A 10,410-nucleotide genomic window follows, 5' to 3' on the forward strand; every position below is an offset into this window, starting at 1 on the left:
ACACATAATATCAAATAGTAGCAACTAATCCGAGGGCTAAATTATGAGTGCTACAGACAATAAACTCTAATGGTATGAAAGGCTTCAAGGTAGGCATCATCAAAGATAAAATGTGCATCCTTGGCAAGAAAATTTCATTAGGGTCTAGAAATAGTACTGCAGTCCTTAATGAACCACCTATAGAAGCCTATATGGCCTAAAAATGAACGGACCTACAGACCAGAAGTGGGAGGTGAGAGTTTGGCAATCAATTCAACTTCGACCTTGTAAACCCCTATGTTTGGAAACCATCTGAGCTAAAACATACTGTCTTAAACCATGAAATGACTCTCTCTCAACTCAGAATTAGATGTGTCTCCATACAACGTTTTAAAATTTTGGTCAATTTTAAGAGATAATCATCAAAGGACAACCCAAACATAGAGAAATCATCTATGAAAGCTTCAAGAAACTCTCCCACTATGTCAGAAAAGATAGACATCATGTACCTATAAAAGGTGGTGGGTGCATTACACAACCCAAAAGGCATCCAATGAAAAATGAATGTACTATAAGAGCATGTGAAAGTAGTTCTCTTTGGTTTTAGGACATAATGATTTGATTATAACTTGAATATACATCTAAGAAACAAAAATGGCTTTGACCTGCTAATTATTTCTCTAGGATTTGATCAATGAATGACAAAGGAAAGTGATCTTTATGGGTGAAGAAATTCAATTTTCGATAATCAATACATACGCGCCAACCTGTGGTTGTGTGAATAGGGACCTTATTACCCTAGTCGTTCTCAATGACAATAATGCCTGACTTCTTAGGCACAACTTGAGTGGGACTCACCCACTTGCTATCAGAGGTCGGGTAAAATAATGCCTGCAGCTAATCATTTCACCACCTCTTTCTTAACAACTTCGTGCATGTTAGGATTCAATCTCATTAGCGCATCCTAGAACACTTAAGCTCCATCATCACAATAGATATGATGCATTCAAATTGATGGGCTAATACCTTTCAAATCAGCCATGGACTATCTAATAGTAGCCTTATGTTCTTTGAGAACATTCAGCCGTTTGCTTTCTTGATAATATGTCAAATTGGAAGCAATGATGATAGGTAGTGTCTCATTCGATCCTAAAAGCATATTTCAAAGAATCTAGTAATGGTTTAAGCTCTAACACTAGAGGAAACTTAATAGAACTCAATGCTAACTTCTCAGCAAAGGAGGAAGGGGCTCAAACTTAATAGTTTAGGGAGGACGATCGGAAAGGGTAGGAGCATCTAACAGAGCATTAACCTTAGCAGTGTAAGAATTAACATCAAAATCATCACCTCCAAAGAATGTCAAACACTGCTTTGTTTGCTAATATCAGTGGCGTGTACTTTGCTACCACCTCATCTATCACATCAAAGGAGAAACACATGTCTTCATGTTGGGGCCCTAAAGAAGTATGTTCAGTGCTTCTTATTACCAAAGAAAATGTCCATTGCACTTGATCTACAATTGATGCATGCATTAGAAGTGGCCAAGAATGGGCATCCTAAGATTATCGACTGTGGTTTCCCATTAGTAGGTGATTCCATGTCAAGAACAAGAAAATCCATAGGAAAATATAGCCCATCAACATTAACTAATGCATCCTAATACAACCTCTAGGAACTTTGGTGAATGTTCAGTAAGTGGGAGAATATTATCTGTAGGTTTAAATTCTCCAAACCTAAATTGATCACAAACCAAGCTAGGAAAAATATTCACACTCGCACTTAGATTAGGGATTTTACGCTCAATGGGAAGGTTCTTAATAGTGCAAGATATAAGAGGTGCTCCTGAATCTTTAAGCTTAGGGGGAAGTTTATTAGACAAGACTGCACTCACTTGCTCACTAAGATGGACAATATTTGAAATGTTTAGCTTACGCTTTTGAGTATATAAATCTTTCAAGAACTGAGCATAAGCTGGAACTTGCTTTATGACATTTAGAAGAAGAAGGTTAGATTTGGACTTATTCGAACAATTCCATCATCTCTTCCATTCTTGTACTCTTCTTACCAAATTAAAAAAAAAAAAGAAAAAAAAGGAGATTCTAAACAAAAGGGGAAAGGGGCTTCAGGCATATAGACACCAGGGTTACTACTTCACCCAACTCATTCAATCTCATCATCCTTGGAAACTCATGGAGCTTTAGGACTGGACTCACCTCTTTCTTAAAATTCTCTACAGTGAAATTCTGTTCATTTGTCCCTAATACTCGGACCTTCCTTAGAGTCATGACTACCTGGGCTTGTTCATTAAAAACTCAATTGCTAAGCTGACTCTTAGGATTTCCTACCACTTGACTTGGTAGTTGACCTTCCCATTTCCTATTGAGGGCGTCAGCTAACTAACCCAACTGAATTTCTAACTTAGTGAGGGATTGAGTATGGGAATGTAAAAGTTGTATGTTCTCATCCAACCCATTCAAGGCAAACATCATCTTTTCCTCTAATGATGAACTCATAGATGGTAGAGGAGTTGGTTGTTGCACATCTCTATAGGCAGTCTACTGATTGGAAATTTTTTGCCTATGGTGGATTTTGAAAACTATTGGGTTGTTTCCATCCAAAATTTGGGTAGTTCCTCCAATCAAAATTATAGGTCTGGGAATATGGATCATTACTCGGTTTGGAGAAACTCTGGACAATTTGTGCACGTACTTGAACATAGTCAGAGAATTGAATAGCTTCAGGGTAATCACCCACATAATGTGTAGGACTGACACAAATAGCGCACACGTCCCGATAAGTGGGAGCTAGGGTAGATTGCCTAAAATTCTACCCCATGTACAATAAGCGGTCAAGCTTTTCAGAAAGCATATCCACTCTGGAGTTTATGGCCACAAATTGGCCTACCTCATAGATGCCACCTCTCTTTTGGGATCCAATGGTGGGGGCTTTAGTACTAGAGATTGACATATGATTTAGGGAATTCTCTCTCATAGTCTCAATTTCCATGCCTCATCCTCACTTTTATGCATAAAAGTGCTTCCACATGAAGCATCAACCATCTGTCTATGTCTATCTGTTAGTCCATCATAGAAACATAAGACCAACTGCTATTTGGGTACAGCATGATTGGGACACTTTCTAATTAGATCCTTAAGTCTCTCCGAGATCTAACAAAATTGTTCACCAAAAACTTGCGAACGCTACTGTTGGCTCTCCTGATTGGTTAGTTCTACCTATAGGAAAGTACTACTTTAAGAACTTCTGTTGCATTTGGCCCCAATTTTCAATCACTACAGATTGGACACGGGTTGGAATTAGTTCATTATTGGCATTGGGAACTACAGTCACACCAGACTTCTTAGGCACTACGTGAACTGGGCTTAACCATTGGCTGTCAGAAATAGGATAAATTATTCCATGATCCAAGCACTTTAGGATCTCTTTCTTAATAGCTTCCATCATCACTGGGTTAGCTCTTCTTTGGGGTTCCGTGGATGGTTCGGAATCCTCCATAAGATGTATATGATGTTGCACAATAGAAGGGCTTATACCCTTGATATCAGCCATGGTCCAACTTAAGGCTTCCTTATTATCTTTTAACACTTTAAGTAACTCCTCTTCCTGGCTAGAAGTCAAATTTGAAGAAATTATTACAGGAAGAGTCTAGTCAGGCCTTAAGAAAGCATACTTCAAATTAGATGGCAACTCCTTAAGATCTAGCTTAGGGGGCTCAACTATGGAAGGTTTGTGAATGGAATTGAAAAGGGGTCCTAAGGGCTCCACAGGTGTGTGAAGACTCAAGACTTCAGAAAAGAAATTTTCACTATCATCATCCAACTCATCCATACACTCTTGGAATTCTGAATCAAAATTAAAATCAAAGTTGGTAATTAAATCATCAGAAAAATCCAGAAAATCCTCAATCATATTAATCTCTTCTTCCATGTGATTGCTTGCCTATCCTAAACATGTTAAACTCAACAGTTTGGTTACCAAAAGATAATTTTAGGAAACCATTCCGGCAGTTGATTAATGCATTATTGGTAGCCAAGAATGGTCTTCCTAGAATTATTGGGATCTCATCCTTGGTTGAAAAGGGCTTGGTATCTAACACAATGAAATCAACAGGGAAAATAAATTCCCCCACCTTTAGTAAAACATCCTCAACCATGCCTTTGGGAATTTTAACAGACCTATCTGCCAACTGAAGAGTAGTTTCAGTGGCTTTCAATTCTCCCAATCCAAGTTGCTTGTACACATGGTAAGGTAAAAGATTCACACTTGCACCAAGGTCAAGTAAGGCATGCTCAATGTAGGTGTTGCCTATGACACAAGATATGGTAGGGATCTTTGGATCCTTATACTTGGCTGCTATAGGCTGATTAATTATGGAACTAATGTTACCTACCAAGAACGTCTTTTTGGGCACACTAGTGATACGTTTGTGAATACACAAATCTTTCAGTACCTTTGCATAGGCAGGGATCTGGGATATGGCATCCAAAAGGGGGATGTTCACTTCTACCTTTCTGAAGACTTCTAAAATTTTATCCATGGACACAGTCTTCCTTTTTTTTACTAAGCGATTAGGAAATGGGACAGGATGAACATAAGGACTTTAGGGATTTGCCCTTGTTCAGAAGAATCATTTTTGGTTTCCTCAATCAAATCATTTTTAGTTTCACAAAAATCTTTAGGTTCATCAGACGAACCTGAAACAAGAGGCACACTTGTGTCCTCAACTGAAGGAGAGTTAACATGAGTAATAGATGAGGAAGATTTAGGAACGCTCTGTTGGTACTCTCTACCACTCCTAAGGGCATAAACAACATTACATTGGTTAGAAGGCCCTTGTTGGGTCTGACCTTGTACTATATTCAGTGGTGCATTAGTTGATGTTTGTGAATTAACAGGCTGATGATGCTTAGGGTTAGGCTCTGGTTGACTGGGTAAAGTTCCTTTCTCCCTCTCACGCATAATTGAGACAATTTGAGTGAGTTCTCTAGTAAGATTTTGATGGTTTGTCATGAGGAGGGCCATATTTTTTTCCAAGTCACTTATTCTACTTGCCTCTCCCATATTGATAAGCTCAGGGGGTTGCTGATAAGATGATAGAAGAGGGCCCTAGGAAAACTAGCCTGAGGTCTTACATTTGACCTAGGAAAAGTATTTTAAGAAAAATATTGTTGTGCAAAGGGAGGCCTTTGGAGTCCAGGTTGACCTTGATTATGGAAATTGGAAGGTCCTGCTTGGTTGCCCTGATTCCAAGAGAAATTTGGGTGATTTCTCCGTCTTGGATTGTAGGTATTACTATATGGATTATTCTGGTATAATGCATTGACACTATCATTAGAAGTGCCCCCAGAGGTGTTGGGGCATTCTTCTAGGAGATGTCCAGGGGACTGGCACCAAGCACAAATCTTAACCAAATTGACTGATGATGGCTCTTTAGGAACAATAGCCTCAATTCTCTTGATTAGGCTATCCAAATGGGCTTCCTTGGCTACTATTCCATCCACAAAATATCATTTTCCTCCTATGGTTCTTTCACTCTCTTGGGTTGATTCCCACTCACGAGTTTTGTCAGCTAAGTCAAGTAAGAATTCCCATGCCTTTCCTTCATCTGTAAATGATGTGAATCCCTCAGGGCACATAGATTCTATCATTTGTTTAGTTGGGTAATCAATGCCCTCATAAATTATTTGACATAAATGCCATAGGTCTAGGCCATGGTGAGGGCATTCTTGGAGTAGATCCTTGAATCTCTCTATAAGTTTGGAAAATGACTCACTAACTCACTAGGCTTTTGCTTAAACTGAAGGATATCACTTCTAAGCTTATTGGTCTTGTGAGTTGGGAAAATCTTCTTAAGAAAGACAACTGTGAACTGTTCCCATGAGGTTATAGAATTTGTGGGTAACCCATACAACCACTTCTTAGCTTGGTCTTTCAATGCAAAAGTGATAAACCTAAGCTTAACAACATCATCAGAAAGCTGTTGGATCTTAATTAAAACGCATACCTTTTCAAATTCCCTTAGAAATAGGTATGCATCCTCAGAGGTCAACCCATGGAAGTGCGGCAACATAGTGATGTATTGAGATTTGAGTTCAAAATTATTGCCCTGGGCTTGTGGCAGAACTATGCAGGAAGGTTGGGCTGTTCTAGCAGGGTAGAACCTATCTTTCAGAGATTTAGGTGAATGGTTTTGCTGTTGGTCTCCTATATTGAAGGGTTTTAAAGAGAGCAAACGTATAGGGTCACTACTTGTTGGATCTCTTATTTCTAACCGATTCTTAGTATTACGTATCCACAACACTCATGCAACAGAAAACTACCCACAACTAGAGTAAGAAAAGTACAAAAGAATGGATAGCAAATATATATATATATATATTTTTAAGATTTTTAATGCTTTTTTTTTTTTTTGATTTTTTGATTTTTTTTTGGCTTTTTGAGAGCTTACCGGCAAGGATTCAGGGTTGCTCAGGTCAATTCCTGAGGTACTGCTATAGGGCGAAACCTGTCCTTATCATATTGTGAGGCATGGCGACCTCCACCGATACAACTATTATTACAAGTTGTTCTTCTCAGGAATTCAATAAAAGAAAAAGAAAAAAAAACAAAACAAAGCAAACAAAGCACTCCGATTTACCAAAAGAAAGTGAAAACTAACATGAAACTATCTCCCCGGCAACGGTGCCAAAAACTTGTTTGAGATTTTAAATGTAACCGCAAGCGTACGGATCAGTGTAGCTACGGGTCAAACACAGGAAGAGCAGTCACTTTATTTTTTTTATTTCTTTTAATGATGCGAAAGTGAATCGATTAATGGCTGTGATCTAATTCTAATTACCATCCTAAACATATGTATCTAAAATAACGTCCTAACCATTCGTCATCTAAGAATTTAAAGACACAAGCCACGCAATTAAAATTAAATAAATAAATAATTGAAAATAAACAACCCACGTAATTTAAAAAAAATAATAATAATAAATGAAGAAAAAAAATGATGAAATAAAAATAAGTAAAAGAAAGGGGGGAAAACTAGAGAGAGACTCACAAGTAGGTTTCTCTACTTAGTCCGAGTGATGCATCATAATATGAGCTTCCCTACTTGACCAGAGAGTCACTCTTACAAGGGTTACTCTACTTGGCTTTAGGGAAAGGAAGACAATTAAAATAAAAACAATAAATTGATGGTTTTATGGCTAAGAAGGGCAAAGCCAACACATACACTAGCCATGAACCTTGGGGGAAAGGGATAGCAATAATGTAACGACTGAAACTAAAATCCTAAATTAAGAAAGAAAGGGTAGTCAGAAGAGGGAATGAGAGGGGGGAGAGAAGACTACTGAGGGAGTCTACTTACATGAACTTCAACCCTTGAACTGAAAACTTGATCGATTTGAGATACTATCACTACTAAAAATCAGATCTAGAATAAACCAAATCTGGAATTTCTAGTACTAGAGAAAACAAATCTGAAAAAATAAAAAATTGAACTTGAAAGACATGCTTCATAGCTTGTTCTTGTCACCTAGAACTAAGCCTAGAACTAGAACTTGAAAATTACAACTTCAATTACTTAAATAATAAAAATAAAAGACCAAATCAAAAATAAAAGTGCTTGCATTAATTGAATAAAAGAACTTACAAAAGTGTTTAAAGCATAAACCTAGAACTAGAGATAGAGAAAGGGAAAACTAGAGAAAGAGATAGAGCAAAAAAAACTTTAGAAGAAGAATGAATCAGAGAGGAAGAGAGGGACAGTTTTTTAGAGTTTTTTGGACTCCCTTTTATAGGGAATAGGAGAGAGAGAAGGACGTCGAAGGGTGGATCCCCTTGGACGATTTTGTGGTGAGGTGGAGGAGAACTATCTTGGCCGACCTCCTTTGAGTGATGAGTAGGAGAGAGAAAATATTCTAAAAAAAACCTCAACAAAATAGCAGCTAAGAGGTTCGAACTTGAGACCTCCTAATAAGGAAGAGATTTTGTATACCACAACTCACCAACTACGCTAGGTAGTTGTTGTTACAAAAAATGAATCTTCAATCACTTAAGGATATGGTCCATTGATCCTTGTTGGCATTTGGAATATTCCTTATACCCATGGGACAACTAAAGACGGGCTGGTTCTACATCTCGGTTCAGTTCTGATTCATTATTCTTTTTCTTGCCCGAAAAAAATAATCACTTGTACGGTTGACCAAACGAATGTGTACTTTTAATTGAACACATCCATTTTTCTCAGAATTTCGTCCTCTTCACAACCATGAAAAGAAATAGGACCCCTTTACGTGTAAAATTGGAGATATAACGCCCAATAGTCGTTAAGGCATTGAAAGTATAAAACCTGCAAAAAGAGAGTAAAACCCAAGGTAGTTCAATTCTAAATATGTAAAATGTATGATTTACTACCTTAGATTTCACACATAAATGTGCTCATCAATATCCCACTACCGTATAAGACCAATATTCCATAAATTCAATCAAGAAGACCACTTTGGTTGTAATATCCTACTTCTTAAACCCGGTCTGATTACACAATTGAACCAGTTTAACTATGCAGGACCCGAACCGTAGAGAGTTAGAGCGGGTTCTTTATGGGCTATGATGGCAAGGGTGGCCTTAAACACCGGCTGGCCCGACAAGTCCGAGCCAGTGCCAGAAGAGACGGGAGTGCACAAGCCGTGTACATGCACCTACCATAAGGCCATGTACGGATAAAACAGGTATTGTAGCCGAATATTAAGGTATATACGTATACTACATCGTATGCCAGGGTGGGGTTCGCGCCGGGCCCGAACTCTGTCAAAATTTCAAGTTTTGACCCTCAGGTGGGCGGACAGGTGGGCGCACCCACCCACCTAAGCGACCCATCCATGTGAACTATTTAGTTATTTAAGAAGTATATATATAGCATTTAATATTTTCTTTTCTTTTCATTTATGACACTCGTACGTTGGTGAGGATAGTAAAGAGGAGAGAGAAAAGAAAGGGGAGAAGAAGGTAAGAGAAGGTAGAGGAAGAAGAGAAGGATTTCAGCGGCGCCGAAGCTTGATCTTCCCATTCCGGCACCGGAAGAGTGATCTTCAACTCTAGATCTACATTTAGAGGTAAGCAAAGTTGGGTTCCTTGAACATTCACCCATACCCTAGCATAAACCCTTGATTCGAGTAGGGTTTCTTGAGATCTTGTAAATCCCCTTTGAAATGATGAATCTAAGGTTTAATAGATGATTTATGTGTTGATCTTGAAGGATTTGAAAATGTATTGACAAGGTTGGAGAAGCATTGTGGGTTTGAAGTGATTTTGAGGGTTTGAAGGTATTCTCGAGCAAAGAAGGTAAGATGGTTTCCCATCACTTGAATCTAACCAAGATCTAGGTTAGAACCATCCTATAAGACTTTGAAAGTGTGAAGAATGGGTTGGGAAAAGCCCCCATTCGAATCCCCAAAGAATGGAGGAAGTTGGGAAGAAACAACAGGTTTCTCGCCAAGACCGGTGGGCCAAACCGGTGGGCCATCTGGCCTGCCTGTGGGCACCCGCCTGAGAGGGCAGGGCCTTCAGGCACAATCGGCGGGCCAGATCGGTGGGCTAACCGACGGGCCACCCTGCCCGCCGGTCTTAGCGGACCCCCTGGCCCAATCGGTGGGCCAGACCGGCCGGCCTACCGGCGGGCCAGCCTACCTGCCGGTCCAAACCGGTGGGCCAGACAGCCCACCTGAGAGGCCTCGAATGTGATTCTTATGTCCGATTGGACCCAAATCGGACGTGCGACCTTCTTTTAACGTTTTAAACATGATTTTATCATCGGATCTTGTTAATTTTGATTCCAAAATGATGAAGTACTAACCCCACTCAATCATGTTAGGTTCACCAAATCCTACGCTTCTCGCATCAGATCTCACCCGTACCGAACGGGAATCCTTGAACACTACAGGTAAGTGGGGAGAGGACGTTTGGCCTTGTTTCAAGGCATTGTTTGGCATTCATTTAAATGTATCTAGTCTAGTCATGCCATCATGAATATGCTATGTAGATTAGTCATCCTCACATTGTTATGCATGTGTGCTATGATTACTTTCTAAATGCTATGTGATGAGATGCTTATATGATTGAATGTTGACATCATGGTGCATGATGCATTAATAGACTAGATGCCGTAGTCGGCTTGGAAACGAGTGCACTGGTGGCCCGTGGTATGGGACGCGATGGTACTATGCAATCGTACTATTATCATATAGGAGCATGCGGTTTAGGATTTTCACCATCCCGTGCTACGACCCTTCCCAACAGGGGTTAAGGTGTTGGGTTACCATTTGGGGGGAAGCAGTGGTCGCGGTTGTCGGGTCACTGTGGCGGTTAGATATAACGCCCTACGGGTCATTAGGACAGTCGGCAACCCCGGTGGTATATTCAAGA

The 10,410-nt window shown here is 39.6% G+C and overlaps 1 pseudogene; it reads left to right on the forward strand.

Moving 5' to 3' along the window:
• The first annotated feature begins 5,703 nt into the window (after positions 1–5,703).
• LOC122066442 lies at positions 5,704–5,818 on the forward strand (annotated as a pseudogene).
• The last annotated feature ends 4,592 nt before the right edge of the window (positions 5,819–10,410 follow it).

This window comes from Macadamia integrifolia, unplaced genomic scaffold (genome assembly GCF_013358625.1).
Source record: "Macadamia integrifolia cultivar HAES 741 unplaced genomic scaffold, SCU_Mint_v3 scaffold2394, whole genome shotgun sequence".
NCBI lineage: Eukaryota > Viridiplantae > Streptophyta > Magnoliopsida > Proteales > Proteaceae > Macadamia > Macadamia integrifolia.